This window comes from Chenopodium album, chromosome 7 (genome assembly GCF_948465745.1).
Source record: "Chenopodium album chromosome 7, dcCheAlbu1.1, whole genome shotgun sequence".
Classification (NCBI taxonomy): domain Eukaryota; kingdom Viridiplantae; phylum Streptophyta; class Magnoliopsida; order Caryophyllales; family Amaranthaceae; genus Chenopodium; species Chenopodium album.
Window position 1 is genome coordinate 47,288,935 of NC_137840.1, and position 19,206 is coordinate 47,308,140.

The 19,206-nt window shown below is 37.7% G+C and overlaps 1 long non-coding RNA gene across 2 annotated transcripts; it reads right to left on the minus strand.

Annotated features, from left to right (window-relative positions):
* Positions 1-4,361: 4,361 nt before the first annotated feature.
* LOC145637848 (uncharacterized) lies at positions 4,362-8,351 on the minus strand. 2 transcript variants are annotated; one of them, XR_014114513.1, is made up of 4 exons: positions 8,166-8,351; positions 6,975-7,013; positions 5,752-6,118; positions 4,362-4,605 (listed from the first exon to the last, which is right to left on the minus strand). It is a non-coding gene; the product is annotated as an uncharacterized LOC145637848 (long non-coding RNA). The 2 variants fall into 2 exon arrangements; XR_014114512.1 differs by having other exon boundaries at positions 5,752-6,115; positions 8,166-8,349.
* Positions 8,352-19,206: the final 10,855 nt, after the last annotated feature.

Genomic DNA, 19,206 nt, shown 5'->3' on the forward strand with positions numbered 1-19,206 from the left:
ATATATATATATATATATATATATATATATATATATCATTCTAAAAAAAAAAAAAAAAATAATGAATGATAAAACTGAGAAAATGATTTAATTATTTCTTGGATTTTACATTCGGAGGCCATCATTCTTTTTAAACAAATAGTAATATATTATCCTTTAAAGATAAGCAATATGAGAATCATAATTTTAAAAAAAAAAAAACGATATTAATCTCTATTGTAATCTAAATGATCAACAAATTCTATAGTATATTTGATCATTTTAAGGAGTGTGTTCGGGTTAATTAATATTTCTAAAAATTTGATGCGCACTTTCAATCCAACTTTCTCTCTTTCTCTTCTACCTTTTTCGAAAACAATTCATTTAAAGTAAAATCCTTAGATGATTACCTTGTTGAAGTCAACACAAATCATGACATTCCATAAATGATTGTTCGTGATTTTTTTTTTTTTGACATTCTTCATCAACAAACTTGCTTAAAGTGAATTCGTATTACAAGGATAAAAAAAAAAGTAAAAAAATCATTTTGACTTTGGTTCATTGTTTGAATGCTTGGCAGAAAAGGTTTAAGTGAACGCGCTCAATTTCTCTTCCACATTCGCATACTAGTCCGATCATGGGTGACAAAGCAGCATTGGAGAAACTATGAGAAGAACTCCAAAACCTAAAGGCCCGACGAGAAGAATAAGCCCAAATGAAGGCTCATAAAAAAGCAGAAAAGGCTTGAATAAAAGCAGAAAAAGAAAAAAGAAAACATTTTGCAAGAAAAAGCAAGAGCCGAAAGAGTAGAAGCCTTGGAGAAACTTGTCCTTCGAGCTAACTAAGGGAATAAGTACTTCAATTATGAGCTTGCACCACAACCTAGTGGAAAGACTCTGTAGACATTTACTTTTTGCTCCTGTCCTGATAGGAAGTGCAATGGCGATAAATAAAATCATCTTCCTGTTGGATCGAAGTGAAGAATACTTATGGATAACTGGTTAAGCTATAAAACACAAAAGACTAGCCCAAATTAAAGAAAAGCCAAAACAAAGGTCCAATTAATTAAACCCGATCATAATTAGGCTTAAGCCCGTGCTTAAACCCTAATAATGACGGATTTAGGAGCGCCTAGGTTAATCTTAGTGCTGCCGTTGGAAAAGTCGCGCGCATCTCAAAGAGTCGCACTGGGCTGCCGCGCGCAACTAATTCAGTTGCGCGCGACACCCAGCGCCATTTCCAGAGTTGCGCTGCGGAAGATTTAGAATTATTCGGAATTACACGGAAAATAAAAAATCGAATCTTACCAAAAAGCCACGCGCAAGACAATTAGTTGCGCTGCCCCTAGCAGCGCAACTCAATAACTTGCGCTGGGTTGCCGCACGCCACTCATTCTATTGCGCGCGACACTTGATGCGGCAGAATGCTCGAAACCCTAAACCTAATCATTCCCTATAAATACGAGCTTAAACCGAGGCTTAAAAAGACAGAAATTAACCTAAAACTCTGGCGAAATAACTTGTGAACTTGTGCAACCTAGCACTCTTGTCCTAAACACTCACCCTTTCGATACTTTGTTACTCAGTGGAGGTTCCCCAACAAGAAGGAGTCCATAAGTGTTCTAAACAGAGATCTAGCAAAGAGAAGTGGTAAATTCCCGAGCACTTTGTTAAATCACCTTTATTTTCTTCTTTAAAAGTACTTTAATTAATTAATTGGTATTGTTTGATCACCTTTAAAATAATAAATTAATCAATTCCACATAGTATCTTGTGTTAAATAAAGATTAGAATTGAATTAAATAATTGTTGGTTGATCACTTAAGCCAAGGCGAATCTTGTTTATTTTCTTGTCCTCTTCACGAATTTAATTAAATAAGAATAACGACATTACGATGTAATTCCTACGTGAATTAATGCTTGTAAATAAAATCAACTAACATAGTTTTAGGTATCGCGTTGCATATATTGTTTGGTGATGAAATTGTAGAAACGGAAGAGCTAGTGTAGGTCGTACTAGGGCTAGGATGACGATTCCCCTCTAAAAGGAACGTTATCTTAGTACCCTGGCTCCCGAACTCATTTCTGGTTTATAGACCAATTTGGGCATGGTTAAACTTATGATTTGTGCTAATTATTCCATGAACTCCACATGGAAGAAAGGCATGAACGAGGTTTATGAGTTTTTCCTAAAACTCATTGGCGACTCCTACTTGTTTCTTATAAAAAAGCATAATAATAGAATCAATTCTAATTCAAGGTCCCCCAAACAGTCAGGAATTCAAATCCTACTACACCCTAACAATTGTAAAGCTCATTAGCGACTCCTACTTGTTTCTTACAAAAAAGCGTAATGATATAATCAATTCTAATTCAAGGTCCCCCAAGCAGTCAGGAATTTAAATCCTACTACACCCTAACAAGTGTAAAACTCATTGGAGACTCCTACTTGTTTCTTACAAAAAAGCGTAATGATAGAAACAATTCTAATTCAAGGTCCCCCAAACAGTCAACAATTCAAATCCTACTACACACTAACAAGTGTAAAGTCCTAGGCTTTTAAGTGGCCAAGGGCATTTAAGGAGAGTACCCCTTACGATGGGATCACCCTCCTTATAGTGGCAACTCCACTGGGGACTTAGAAGTTACATGATTAATTCGTAGTTATGGTCCAAGGTATCCAACACTAGGTTGCCTATGGGTTGTTACGAGAATTAACTTGGATAATCTCTAGTTAGAGAGCGAGACTTGAACGCATAATATCTTCCTTTTGCACAAAAGTAAAAACCAAAAAAGCAACATTGCATCATGCATAAGCATAGCACACTTAAACCATTGGGGATTGGCTCATTGACTAGGGGTCGCCAACACTAGGTGTCTATCCCAAAATCAATAACAATCATCCCACCCATATCACCAACAAAATGTTGGGAGGGCGATGTCATGAGTCAACACGTTGAGTGATTGATTTGTGCGTCGTTTCTTAAGATATGGTACCTTTGGACACCCAAGCCTTTTTTGACCTTAGAACGGCATTGCGTGAATCTTGACTTATGACATGCTTATGTATATGTGACTATGTGCAATGTGTTAGGATAGTCTTCTTTTTTTTCTTTTTTTTTAGTTTGGTCTAGGTTCCCAATTACGAAGTTGTCTCTTCGTGATTTAGCGTCATATTCAAAGGATAACAAAAAAATAAAGTCAAGTAAAAAAAAATCGAATCGAAAAATACGATGATAAAAAAAAACGCTCGAATTATTTAAAAAAAATTTACGAGCAGGTGGCGCCCGCAACTCAAGAAGTTACGCGACCCCTCCCAGCGCAAGTGATTTCGTTGCGAGCAACAGCCGCGCGCAACTAAGTCACTTGCGCGCGCCCACTGGACGAGTCAGTTTTGATTTCTCAAAAACAAATTGACTCGTCCGAACAATATTTTCATTGAAGAATTGTTAAGGGCGATGTTATCTGTTTGAATATATTTTGCGTCTTTTTATTTTTTCCCTTTCAAACAAGCGTATCAATTTACTTATCCTTTCATACCCCTTAAGGTCCGGTTTTCAAGCTTGGGAAAGAGAACCCCCGGGCACTCGCATTCTACGTTTACCATCTAAAGATCAACCCCTTTCAAACCACTTTCCTTCAACAACTAATCCTAGTCCAACAACAATGCCAACCGTCGAAGAACTTCAACAAGAGATTCTTCGTTTGAGAGTGGAAAAGGCTCAAGAAGCCAAGGAGAAAAGAATTAAGAAGATGGAAATTGCTGAAAAGATAAAAGCTGAAACTTTAGCCTTATAAGAAAAGATGGAGCAATTATCCATCAAAGAAAAGTCGTTGGAGAAGCTAGTTCTTCGTTCTACAATGGCAAACAAGTACATTGACGCAGAAAAGTTTGCTCCTCCCTCAGGACTTGCTTTACCTGAAAAGTTCCTATACTAGTAGAAAAAATGTTATTTGTAACTGGCGAAGTTGACTTTTTGTAACTGGCATTGTTAGTAGCGAATGCCACCGTTACAACTAGTGAAAATTATTCGTAACCGGCTAATGTTAGTTACAAATAATGTACTATTCGTAACTGGATTAACCTAACGCCAGTTACAAAAAGTCAATTTTCCTAGTTAGAAAGCATACTATTCGTAACTAACATTAAGTTGCGCCGGTTACTATTACGATATTATTAGTAACTAGCAAATCTTAATGCCGGTTACGAATAACATTTTATTTAACTTAAAAAAAAGGCAGTAGTAGCAAATGGCCCTACTGCCATTACCTACGTTACATTTTTTTAATGTGAAGAGCACCATAAATTATTAACCTAACTTTTGTACAGTAATAAATACAATGAGTATTAATTTATGGGTTAAAACCTGTTATAATTCAACCATTCAACCAATAAAACACGTACTCCAAAATAATTACTAGTGTAATATAATTATTCATCCTGACAATTGTACAATGATTAGATTGATATTAACTGAACAAGGTAGTATAATTAATTGCACCAATTAAAGCAGCAGCGACAACAGCAACAGAGGCAGTAGCGCTCGACAATAGAAACAGAGGCAGCAGCGACAACAGCAACTTAATTAGCAATGAGAGCAGAAATTACAGATTGAGTACAAGCTTCCTGTAAAATAGTGATGTTTAGACCTTGGAAACTTTCATAAAAAATGGTCACAATATGCAATTGTCATAATACAATTTACTCTGCAGAAGCTGTACTACAAGATCATATCACTTGACTTGTGCTATATTTAGTTTTAGCAATGTTCAAATAGAAATTTATCCAAATAAGAGACCCTCAAATATCCCAAAGAACTTTCTAAAGAGCTTGTAAATCACATTAAAAATAAATTTTTTCCATATACTTATTTTATAAAGGAAAAATATTATATCCTCTACTTGTCATGCATGATACAATAGCGTTCTCCTACCAAGGGAAATAGGGAATAGGAAATGCAAACAACCAATCTGTTTAACCACTTAATATAAAAAAAAAATTAAAAAAAAGACAATCACATCATTTTTGCATACTCTTCTAATGGTAAAATCAGATTCGAACTTAGTATGGGACCAGAGCATCAACTAAAATAAGATCACGACGCAGTAGAACCAACCAATCCCATCTACACTACACTGAACTAGTGAACCACAGAGCCTATATATATATATATATATATATATTTGTTCCCACTTTTTGTCAATTATGAATTATCTCTTAATGGGGGGAAGAAGGCAGAGAGATAAAGGCTTGAATAGATGAGTTATAGATCTTTACTCAATTCACATCCGATTTCACACAAACTCCCATCCATGGAATTATTCTGCTAACCTTATTATGGTGGAATGTGCAAGTAAACTAGTTTACAATGGAGTGGTGCAATAGTAGACTTATCTAACTAAATTTTGAAGAACAATAAATTACCATAGGTCCATATCTATTTCATGGACGGGAACATGCATAAGTGGCCCGTTCTATATGACATTGTAAGCTCATGCAAGATTTTACCATAAGATCCTAGTAATTGTGAATTGTTTCATCCAATGAAAGACAATATCAGAGGAAAAAAAAAAAACAAGTTTTGAAATTGAAAGTATAAAATGGTCGTTAGAGGACAGGTACATGCCACTCAATAAATGACGGGGTAATAATAATTTTACAAACTCTCATATAAAGGTAATAAATGAGAAATACAACGTAAACATACATTAATAAAAAAAATCAGCACAAGGAAGCATTGAAAGATGATATAGAAGAGGTAAATGAAAGTACCTTGACAAGAATGTCCCAGGTGGTAGCTTAGTGGTTAAAAGTTCTCGAAGTCCCCTAACAGCCTTACTCTTATTCGCTAATATATCTAGCAATGGAAAAAGCTCCTCTGTTCTCAAAGATGGGGTCAACCAGAGAACAGGTCTCAAACCCTTCTTGTATTCACTCTCATGCTTAGAGTCACTGGTTGGCCCTTTCTTCTTTTTCTTCTTGTTGTTCTTATCTTTTCCTTTCTTTGGATCACTTGCATCATCTATCCTTTTGAGAATATAATCAACATATTTTAGGCTGCCCCTTCAAGAGTAACCTTTGAGAATTTCTTTAATGTCTTTGCATCATCAGCATCATCATTGGAACTTTTGGAGTTCTTCTACAACATAATTAACTTGGTAAAGATAGCGCCTATTTGGAATGAAATTAATCATTCATATCATGAATTGATTAAGTAAATTATTATTTAAAAATAATAAACCAGTAATCTAAAACATATTACCCCATACATACAATCACAACCTCAAAATCACTCTTGCTCACATGCAGCCTCACATATACACTCTTAAACACTTGCATATAGTTTCATATACACCTCATACTACCTTTAAGACTCTGACATTCAACACCACCTCACACATAAACAAAAAAATCAGCTTCATTATATACAACAATAGCAAGAAAATCACCAAAAAAATATATGCAATTAGAATACCTCGTTTAATTGGCAAATGAAAGTGTAATGACTGTAATCTTGCTGAACATATAAAAATCTAGTAGTGGACTTTCACATGATTAGTATTATGCATACTATACAACTTTATTAATTCACAAAATTGTTCAAATCTAACACCCCAGTGCTAATTAATGAACTCTAAATTTGGCTCATATACTGCAGAAATACTACTCTATAAGTCTACAATTAATTACCTAGGAAAGAAAAATTAACATCAAATAATTGTTCAAAAAACTTGGGGCTTATCATAACCTAGCAGGCTAGCACAACGAAGAACTTAACATAACTGAGGTTTCGCCCATAGTTTGCAGTCAGTCTTTGGGGCTTATCTCCAAACTATTTCACAAGGATTCATGATTAAGTTCCTAAAGTTTATGTCCAAAAGCAAAGCATTAGCCTTTGCACCTTCCCCACGAGCCATTCGTCCAGCCATATACAACGCATCAGCTAACCAAATCAACTGAAGCTAGTTATACAGAAAGTCAGTAAAGTCGCGTACCTTTGGGTCAACTGGAGGATCATACTGTACAATCCAATCCTACAAGAAGTCAAGAAAACAGAAAATTCAACTGTAAGAACTATTACTAAACCATAACCTGTATTCTGTTAAGATTACAGTAATTAAGTCATGTAAGATACTACCACAACAGGAATTTTAAGTCCACAAACAACAAGATCAATGCACAAAAGTATGCCTTTATCTGCTAGCAGAAGTTTAAAAATGTTGTCACTCTCTTAGTCTGATTTTTCTTCGCATGTGGAGATCAAAGTTCTAAATGGAATTTTACCAAGTCACAAGAAGAAAAGACGACCACAACTTTAGTCATGCTCCTCTTCAGAAATAGGTAATGCTGATTGTAAATCAAATATTGATAGAACTAATAATCTCATTAAGAGGGCTATATTTTTCACAACACTGATTGATGACCTATCCCTATTCAGAAATTGATAGAACAAATTAGAGCAAAAAACCACATAAGTATATCAGTAGCAAGGATGCAATTTATATGAGTGAAACACTCTTAAAACACCCTAAATCACACAGGAATTACAGCAAAAATCTCAACACAACTCTTAGAAAAACGAACCAAAACAGAAGCACATACCAAATTGAGCCAAAACTGACCAGTTTTACAAAAACAACCCAGATTAATATCAAACAAACTCAAAAAATTCTGAAATTTTACAGGCAGAGAGTGGACAAAAAATTATCAAAGATTAAAAAAAATCACCTAAAGATCATCTGTAATTAAGGAGAACGAGCCTAGAGAAGTTAGGCCTGTAAACTGTTTCAGCGAGTTTCTACATAAATTTCTCAATAAACTCACAATTTGGCTTAAAATTCTCAAAAACTGACATTTCTAGTCACAGGTACTAAAATCTTCAGATTAAATAAGAAAAATATAGCAAGGAATCATAACGAATAGAAAAACAATGTTCCATAAAGTTTAAAACATAAAAAGGAAAATCAAAAAATAAAAAATCGACAAATCAACTAGAAATTCATCCAACTCGCCTATCTCAATGATGAATTAGACATAAATTCATGCAAATTAAATAGTGTAAACTACTAAACAAACTAATTAAGAAAGTTCAAAACAAACCCTAGAATTCTTTTTAGTTCATATAATCAAATAATCATTTCTATTTAATAAAAAATACATAAATTTGGTAGAGATTGGGAGCATACCTTGATAATATTCTTGATGAACCATTTTTAGAGAAGCTTTAGGGAAGCTTTAGAGCAGTTTCATGGGAGAGGGGAGTTGTGGGTTTATGTGTGGGGAAAAAAATAAAAGTGAAGGTAGGAGAAACAAATAATGCATGCGACTGATTTCTCAAAAAAAAAGTGTGAAATAAAAGTGAACGCTAGTATTAGTAACTAACCTTAATAAAACCCATTACAATTAATACGATCAATAAAATTTGACTTATTATTTATAACTGACCTTATATATGTCCATTACTAATAGTTGATCTGCCCAATGATTGACCTATTATTTGTAACTGACCTTGATTATGCTAGTTACTATAACTATTTTATTTGTAACCAGCACAATCTATGTCAGTTACTAATATTGTTGTTGTAACAAATATAATTTATGCCAGTTACAAATACGGCGTTACAAATAGCATTTTTTCTACGGAATTGCCAAAATCATTTAATGTGTTTTACTGGCACTATGGCACTAAAGGGAGTTGATCCTAAGCTTTATGCTTTGACTTTCCCTTTATCACTAGACCCAACCGTGAGAGAGTGGTACTATGGGCTAGATCCAAAATTTAAAGCGACATGGGAAGATGTAGTTTTGGCTTTAATCACCCAATATGAGAGTAACGTAGAGTTCAAGTCAACTTTACGTGAACTCGAGATGCTTAAGCAAGGCGACGATGAAGGATTCCTTGCTTTCTATGGTAGATGGCGAGAAAAGGCGGCCCACCTTGCCCAAAGGCCTCCTGAACTCGAGTTAGTACAAAAATTCATTGACATCTGTCATGAAAAGTACAACAAACATCTACGTTACCTTGGTCTAGACACTTTTCAAAAGGTTAATTATGGCTACTAGGATGATGATCTTGCTAAAGTAAAAGCTATCAACCTAAGAATAACTACAAGAAGGGGAATGATAATGCATCATCCTTTATTAACGTATTGACGACTTCCACGCAATACAATAACACAAATCGATATGATGATCCTAGAAAAAGATGGACAAAAGAAAGAAAATTTACTCCATTTCCCATAAGATATAAAGAATTGTTAGAAAAATTAAATGAAAAATGCTTACTTGCGCCAACAGGGCCAACACCACCCACTCCACCGGAAAGGAGGTTTCCTCAATGGAATGGTAGTGCTCATTGTACTTATCATAGAGGCGTTGGACACGATACTGAACGTTGCTATGTTTTAAAGCACAAAATACAAGATTTAGTAGACGATGGGAAAATTCCCACGCCTAAACCTAGCAATAATGCATCCCCCTTAGGGGTGTTTCACATCGATGAAGACCATATGGGAAGTAATACGTTTAATCCTTTGGACTATAACACACCTATAGGAGAACCTCTATTCATAATACTCATAGGGGAAACTAATGAAGTATGTGGACTATGGGATGACAACTTTCAAGACTTATATGTCTATAAGTATGTCGCCGTCCCACCTGCATCTTGTTTGCAAAATGAAACAAATGGAGCGCTTGATTGGGATCATTTCTTGGAGAAATCGCAAGATTTATCGAATCTCTCCTTGGATGAACAATGACATGAAGCACAACTCATGGAACATCTTGAAATGGAGGCACATCCAAAGCCTCTAGAAGAAAGTTGGTTTAGGAGTCCTATGACTAACCAAAATGAGATAGATCATTTTAACTCGTTCTTGGCGAGTCTACCAAGCACCACCACCAAATGGATCTTTGACCACACAAAATCAAACTCAAGGTTAAACAAAAAATACAATACCACCTCCACTTAAGGTTGAAGATCCATTGGTCAAACAACTTTGTCAATCCAAGGCGAATGTTAGCATTTGGGAACTCCTAAGTACTTCTAAAGAACATAGGAATTCTCTCATGAACGCTCTAACGACTTTGTCTGTAAGCACAGACACAACCCCTCAGGACATCGTTAGCTTGCTTACTAGCGAGAAATCCGACAATTCAATCATTTTCACTAATGATGATTCGCCTTCGAAAGACACTACCCATAACAATGCGTTATACTTAACTGTGGGATACAATGTCCCTCTAACTTTGGTAGACAATGGGTGGGCTGTAAACGTATGCCCATTACGAATAACAAAATACTTAGGCTTAAATCCAAAAAAAGATTTCCAATCAACAAAACAAAGCATTAGGGCCTATGACAATTCGAGAAGATTAGTGTGTGGAACTGTTAAGCTACCAATTACCACAGGCCCAATTCAAAAGATGGTTGAATTCCATGTTATGGATGTAAAACCTACATTCAACCTTTTACTTAGACGTCCTTGGATACATGAGCTTGGTGCAATACCATCCTCACTTCATCAAATGATTAGGTTAAACTATCAAGGGCTTCCTATGACTATACATGCTTCTCCACTCAAAAAGCAATAAATGATCAATCACTCTTAGAAATAAACCATGATAATGATGAAGAGGACATGTGGGGATTCGCCGTGGAGCCAATCTTCACAATTGAAATGGAAGAAGACTTTGAAAAACCATTCAAGCTTGATCCCTATTCCACTCGGATAGTAAACAACATCTTGCTCAAGAGTAGTTACTTTCCTGGGATGCCTTTGGGAATAGGAATGAAGAAATCTCTCTTACTTCCTATCCCAAAGAAAAGCTTCTCCTTTGGATTGGGATATAAACCAGCCAAAGAAGAATTGGAGTCTCACGATGCAAAAAACAAAGCACGTAGAGACAATAATAAGAAAGGGATAATCACTTTACTCCCATCATATCAACAAACCCTTAATGGACAATTCATTAGGGAGGGAGGAGATTATTCATGCTACGACTTTCCAGAACCCTTAGTTTGGGAAGGAATCAAGAAGCCCGAATTTGAAATATTTCATGATTACTACTTCTTGGATGACGATCTTAGTATCGTTAAATCAAAACACCCAACTCTAGGGTGCTATGATGGGCAAGCATTTAACTTGCTATTTGGACTAGAGCAAAATCATGTCGCAATAATGACCAATCAAAGCGCCATTCAAGATGAAGCTTTTGACCTAACCTCGTTGATCACCCCTTCAAACGAAACTTTTGAGCATGGATGGAGGAAATCTTTTAAATGGATCAATCACAAAGGCGATAAATTGGAAATCGTCACAGGCGAAGGGAAGATGTTTGAAGAATCGGACGATGAATCTATTATAGAATCTAGGGAAACTGAAAATTTAGGCCTTGTGGCCATTACTGAGTCTTTATTTTCTAGTTCTAAGGACAAAGATCCCAAAATGGATTCTTCTCTTGATGTACTCTCTTTTGATTTTAATAATATGAGCACTATTTCCGAGTATATGCCTTCTCTTGAATCTTTCGAATGCTATAATAATAAATCTAATGAAGATTATAACATTAATAAATTGGTTGAACTAATGAATGAACGAGAACAAAAGAACCCTATCGTTGAAGAAACTGAAATAGTTAATATAGGAACTATCGAAATCAAGAGAGAAGTCAAAATTTGCATAACTCTAAATCCGGAAGAGCGATCGACCCTCATATCGACGATCAAAGAATTCGAAGACGTGTTTGCTTTGTTATACAAGGACATGCCTAGAATAGATAGGAAAATCGTAGAACATACCATTCCCTTGAACCCTACTTCTAAACCAGTAAAACAAAAACTTCGAAGAATGAAACCTGATACTGCATTAAAAATAAAAGAAGAAGTACAAAAACAGTTGGACTCCGGTTTTATTCGCGTATGTAATTACCCCGAATGGTTAGCGAACATCGTTCCAGTCCATAAAAAGGATGAACGAGTTTGCATGTGTGTCGACTTTAGGGATCTTAATAAAGCTAGCCCTAAGGATGATTTTCCTCTACCACATATTGATATATTAGTATATAACACGGTTGAACATACGATGTTATCCTTTATGGATGGATACGCAGGTGTAGGGAATAATTTCAAGCTTTAATCCCACTAGCTTGAACCCCACTGTGATCATACACTAAAGTACGGTGGCGTCCAAAAGGGAAGAAGATAGAGCAAAAGAGTCGCAATAAATTTTAGGAACTTGTAAACCGTTCACAGGGTGAAGGTTACACCCCTTAACGATCCAAGAGATCGTCAACTCCATAAGGTCTAGAACCAAATAAGGGTTCGGGTATGAAGGTACAAATCCAACCTAAAAGAGATTGAACCTGCCCTAATAATAGGCCTCTACTTTATTCTGATTGTATTCATGTGCGCTTTTTAATTAACATGCAACCAATAGGATTAACCCTAAACCTGTTTATATATGTTGGTTGAATATTAATGCACAAATAAACTATTATTGGCGATCACTTGAGTTATAATCATATTTAACCCTAACAAGATTATTAATTATCTTATTAAGCGTGACTAAAAGTATAAATTCCCTTTAAACATGCAATAAAAGGCGTGATCAAGCAATAAATAAATATCAACCAACATAATAAATCAATATCATCATAAAAATAAATTATAATTTAAATAATCATGATAATAATCATAAAATAAAATAATCATCATCAAAATAATAATATTCATAATATTCAAAATCATCATAAATTATAACAATAATAATCATAATCATGTTCATGTTAATATTAAAGCATAATAATAATAGCAAGATCCTAGGCATGATACTAACAAGATTAATAACAAACCCTATCATGTCACTAAGCATTAAAAATCAAATCTTTAACCCTAACATGATACTAATAATCAAAAATATTAGGAAGAACGTAGGAAGCATCGTAACAATCGTATTTAATATTAAAATTACCCTAGACATGATACTAGGAATATCATAATAACAATATAAACATGATTTCTACATCATAACATCAATTAAAACCATTAAAGTACTTACTTTGATGCCTTGTACCTCTTTCTAATGACAAAATACACACGTTAGTAACTTCAAGAAAAATAATAAACAAAACAATTAAATTAAATAATTGAAATAGAGATTTGGGACCAAACCCTCAGAAATTAAACCTTTCACGTCTAGGGCGAAGGCAACTTCGAATATGGCTAGGTGTGTCTAGATCTTGTGAATGCGGAATTTTGTATGTGAAAACAAAGTTTAGAAAAAGAAAGGAAGAATTGAATGATTAAAGAATGCTAATTAAAACTGATTGTAGATGAGAACTCGTGAACGATGAGAATTGGTGAATGATGAATGTAGATGAATATTGATGAATGAAAACGGAGTTTTTAATACGCTATTTATAGAGAAATCAGCCAAAAAGATAAAATAAACAAAACAGAGTCTGACGCATAAAAAACAGAGTTGGCGCAAACCCTAGCTAACTAACGCTAGGCACCAACACTGGCTCCAGGCGCCAATGGCTAGCGCCAGGCCTGGTTCCAGGCACCAAAGCCTGGGGTCAGGCGCCAAGCCTATTTTAAACGCGTTTTCGAAAATCCGATAAGTTTGTCGTACTGGAGGCTAAAATCATATAATTTCCTCGAAAATACTATTTGATTTTGATTAAAACTCTGAAAAGTCAAAAAGTTAATTTATCAATGCTAATTGAATTAGGAATGAAAAAGAACCTTCTAGAAGAATCTAGAAAACTAAAACAATTCCTAATTGCATTAGGAATGATAAATCATATTAGGCCCTCCCCTAGATCATTGGGTCGTACATAAAGCTCAAACCGGGCCCAGTTTGGTAAATTGGTCATAACTTCCTCAATATTCATCGGAATTGGGCTTATAATATATCGTTGGAAAGGTCTTTGCAAGCCCCATCCAACTACACTACTATTGGACCCGTATCATGGACCATCCAAACTGGATTGGCTATTTTCTTAAAACAAGTTTTCAAAAACAGAGAGAAGAGAATAGAAATTAAAACTATCCGCAACACTAGACTTTCCACACTTTCACTTCATTCGATTATGATTCGACGCGAAAGGTACTCATCAGTGGGTTTGGTTTTTAGGAGACACAAATGGGTGTCTACAGAAGCCCCCACTTTGACTGAGTTTGGAGAAACGCAAGTTTCAAAAGCAAAAGTCAAAGTAGCGATAGGGACGGAGAATGATTCAGAACATTCTGCGATCCTAAATCACTCTTGCAACGCCAATTCCTGCAAAACTAGCATTAGTTAAACAGATAAAAGAGTTAAGAAACACGTATCTTGCACCGTCGAGCACACGTCTCTGAAAGTAACCAATTTGCTGCCGCTTTACTGTTGTTTTGATGACCTCCTGCAAGCTAGAGAATGCCATCCCGCTTGAAAACTGCTACGCCCATAACTGCTTCCAATTTGGAAGATTGCTTCGCCTGAAACGATCCTCCTCCGCATTGATAATATTCCACTTCCAAGGGAATAACATCGAAGATTATTTCTCTCGAAACAATCTCCATCCGCATTGATAATATTCCACGTCCAAGAGAATACTATCGAAGATTATTTCTCTCGAAACAATCCTCATCTGCATTGATAATATTTCACGTCCAAGGGAATACTATCGAAGATTATTTCTCTCGAAACAATCCTCATCCGCATTATGACCATCTTCCATGCCTAAGGGAATATGATCGAAGACAACTTTGCCCGAAATTACCTCCAGTTGTTTGTGACAACTCTCCGCAAGCTAGGGAATGTCGTTGAAGATATTCCTACTTGAAGTCGTCCTCATTTGATGCGATAATTTTTCAAAGGAAATTACCAAAGACCCACGCCCGTCGATCTTTAAAAGTTCGCCTGAACTTTGCTCCCGCTATGCCTGTACGTCGGCGCTTCTATTGCTTTGAACCTGTACGTCGGTGCCTTTTGCGAACGAACCATTATGTCGGTGCCCTTTGCTTTTGAACCTATATGCCGGTGCTTTTCGTTAATGAGCCAATGCTTAGGCGCTTTAAGCTAAGTGAGACGATCTTTTATCAGGTCGATCACTTTATGTAATCAAGCCGATTACTAAATCATGTCAAATTGCTAAGAGGGGCTAACTGGCATACCAAGGAACCCAAAAAATGTTGTAAAAAGGTGGAACAACCTCATCAGGTGGTTGGGTGTTCTGGCGCCGCTGAAAAGCCATCAGCGCCACACAGCAGGCGCTGAGATTGGCGCAAGGCGCCAAGCCTAAATTTTGACGCCAATGCACAGGGCTTGGCACAAGCACAGGGATTTCCTTAAATACCCCTTTCCTCTTCATTTTGCTGGCTGCTCGTCGCAAAATTTCTCGAAAAAATCCGAAAACTTCAATTGCTCGGTTCTTGCTTGTTTCTCAACCGAATTCGCTCAAATTTGTTGCAAATCAAAGCTCTTTTCATCTAATTTCCTGGTCTATGTAAGTTTTCTTCAAACTCACATCGGTTTTTATAAATTTTTGGCATGTTTATTCACGAATTTCATGTAAATTCGAAATTTATAATGCTCAATTTGCTTTGTTTGTCAAGTTTTATGCCATGAAATTGCTTGATTATGTTTATATATTGCCTTGGGAGTAATTTGAGACTTGTTTGACTCAATTTGAAGAAGAAATGAGCAATTTGCCATTATTGGACCTCCTAAGGTCGTGAAGAACAATGTGACTTGTTCTTGATGTTTTTGCTAGCAATTCTTGTCCAATTTGTCACAATATTTACTATAGTGTTGCAAGAAATTGTTTGATTGCTTGAAAAATGCCGTTATACTCAATTTGAATTGGTGCTCTGTTTTAGTACTACATACTATGTTTTTGCGAACATAGTATCATGCGGCTAGGCGAACCTTAGATAATATAGAACTTTCATTTATGATGATTTTGCACAATGTAGTATGGCTAGACGGCGAGGCTCGGGTTCACGGTCCCGAAATACCCGACGGGAGCATGAGCCCGTAGAGGACGACGTCACGCCTTCCACTTTGCTTGGTCGGCTTCCTGAGTGGGATGAACGGACCCTGTTCTTCGCCCCCGTCCACCACATTTCTGAGAGGGTGAGACGGGGCATCACGGTCAGGAGGACGCGCTATCACGGTTCCGGCTATGATGGTTTGGGTGATTTGTTCAGGATGTAAATCGCCGGGGATCTTGAGATGAGACTCCTGTGGGAGTCTTGCGAACTGTCTACTTTGTTCGAGACCTCCGAGGCTATGGTTGCCTCCAGCGGGGGTCACCATGTAGTGCGCGCTTTGGTGGAGTTCTTCTGGGACACCACCAACACTTTTCATTTCCCCTGGGGCGAGATGATGGTCACCCTTACGGACTTCAGTCTCATCACAAGACTGGAGTTCAACTCTGTGCCACTATCGTTCGACAGTGGGACCGACGTCTTTTCTTTGGAGGTCGAGGAGCTGTTGGGGCCAATCGCTCTTCGGGCCCGTGCTGAGGTCGAGACGACTCAGTTTAGCGCTAGGGGAATTCGCCGCTCGACGCTGGCAACGGCTTTTGATGACGATGCGACCACCCGAGAGCAGTGGGTACACATCTTTACGCTGATGTTGTTGTCAGGGACATTCTCCCCTGAGAACGGTAGTAGGGCGTTGCTTTACTATCTTCCTGCTGTCCGCGATCTTCACCGGATCGGGACTTATGACTAGGCCAGCTTGGCCTATGCTTACTTCGTTCGTGCACTGAGGGACTCGTGTCGACACCAGTCCTTTGGGACGAACATTGCTCTGTCTGCCTTTTGGAAGGTCGAAGAGGTAAACATTATTCCCTATAAAGTTTAGCTCTACATTTTAGGAAGCATTTACTCACAATTTTAACTCCTTGTAGATCTGGTTCTACGAGCACTTCTCTTCTGCTGCGCCGGTGAGACGATCGCCGCGCGGATTTCCAGTGAGTGCCTCTTGGGGCGGCCGCCACGTGGATATGTCTACTACACATGTCCGGAACAGGATCATCGCGGTACGACTTTTCTTGTTTATTTGCTTTTCTGCGATGCTTTTAGGTATACTTTCGCCTGATTGATGTTCTTTGTAGGGGCCTGAGGTGGTATACCGACCGTGAGGCTGCTGGACAGTCCCTGGGTTAGCCGCACAGTATTCTGCTGAGCGTCGCTATTTCTTGGGGACTTATGGGGCAATCGCGTACTTAGGAGAGAGGGTTGCTAGACAGCATTCCTCTGATGTCTTCGTCATCCCTACTCCTCCACCACGTCATATGTTCGATGACGCGCGGTTGTCGAGCATGTCTGAGGAAGCTGGTACTCCTTGGCGGTCCTATGTGATCCTTGGGCGGTGTTATGCTGAGGAGCTACTACCTTTGTTAGCTCCAGCCCCCATACCGGCTGAGGATGTGAGGGTAAGATTTTTCATCTTTTACTTTCCATTAAGTAGCCCCCAATTAATGTTTTATTGACTTTTTCTTGTTTTATTAGGACGGTACTGCTGAGTTCGTGCCACCCCGTTTGTCCATCCACTACCAGGGGACATATGGGGCGATCGAGGAGATAATTCCTCAGGCTCCCGAGGGCGAGCGCTTTGTGGAGCGGTCGATTCCTTGCCACCAGACTCGAGTAAGCCTAGTTTTTCAGAATTTTGTGTTCATATATCATGCATATTTACTGACTTATTTCTCTGACAGTTTTCGCGCGAGGTGGTTTCGGCGATGGCACGATGTATAGATGCCTTCCGGAACCAGCTCGTCCGGATGAGGAATGCAGCCACCTGCCGTCGGGACGATGTTATCCGAGAGGTAGTCTTTTCCTTATATATTTATTTTTGCATTACCGCTTCAATTTTGCCTTGTTTCTAATTTAATTCTTTTTGCAGGGCCAGCCTATTTCTTCTCACACCCGCACGAGACTTAAGGGGCGGAGGGATCCGGCGAGGTCTAGCTCGAGACGTTGTCGTACTTCGTTAGGGGATAGAGGTGGTCGCTCTAAGTCTGCTCGTGCTGACGTTGCAGAGGGCTCGGGATCCTCTTCTGAGGGTGCTCATGCTGCACCGGTAGGAAAGGCTACCTCGGCTTTCAGAGGTGGTGGGATGTACGAGGTGGGCTCGTCATCGCAGCAGCCTCCGCAGCCTCAGCCTCAGGTTGATCCTGGGTGGAGTGGACCTGCATTGAGTCTTCCTCCTCCTACGGAGACTGGAGCTGGAGCTAGAGCTGGTGGAGAGGTGACTCCTCGTACGCCGCAATTTTACGATATGATGGGCCTACGTCCTCCAGCGCAGTAGTTTGTTCCTATGTATATTTTATTTTGACTTTTCATAGAATTTTGCCTTAGACTCACTATTTATAGACACATTTTGTATATTTATGAAATTATGAGTTTATTTGTTTGATATTATTATGTGTATGTTTGTGTGTGCAAGAGAAGTGTGTCAAAAATGTTGCGCAAAAATTCCGTCATTTTTATTATTGATGGAGGGTATCCGACTCTCTCCCCCAAAAAGAATAAAATAAAAAAGGAAAAATCAAATAAAATGTCAGGTATATATATAAAAAGAAAAAACTTGGAAATTAATCTAGATAAAATCCAAAAAAAGAATAATATAATTAATATAATAGCTATATTAATTAATTAAGAAAGAGGATAAAAAAAAAATTCAGGAAAGATAAACGGATCCATAAAATCATTAGCCGACTCGAGTTTAGTATAAAAACGCAGGTTAAGCACGCGCGCCTGATATGGCAACTTGGCGCCAGCTGGCGCCACAGTATGGCGCGTAGCGCCAGGCACTACACTTGGCGTGTGGCGCCAAGCGTTGGTTGCTAGCGCCAATTACGAGATTTTGACGCCAATTGACGCTGATACCGTATTTCATTCTGATTAAAACTTCTCGCACTTTGTGTATAAATAGCCCCTTGCCCAGCCGATTCTTCTCATATTTCCAGCGAATAAAATAATTCTTTGCTTTAGAAAAAATAATAACCATGTCTTTAGTCACCAAAACCTTCACCCAATATACTCATGAATGGTGTCGATCTCTTGATGCTAGAGACATAAAAGAATTAGATTTGTTTCACTTGGGGGGAATTTATGGCATCAAAGGGGTAGATCTTGACTTAGATTTCATACATACCTGTAGACACCTAAAAATGTCTCCCCAAAACCAAACCCGATGATAAATAACCTTACACCGCTACTGTTGG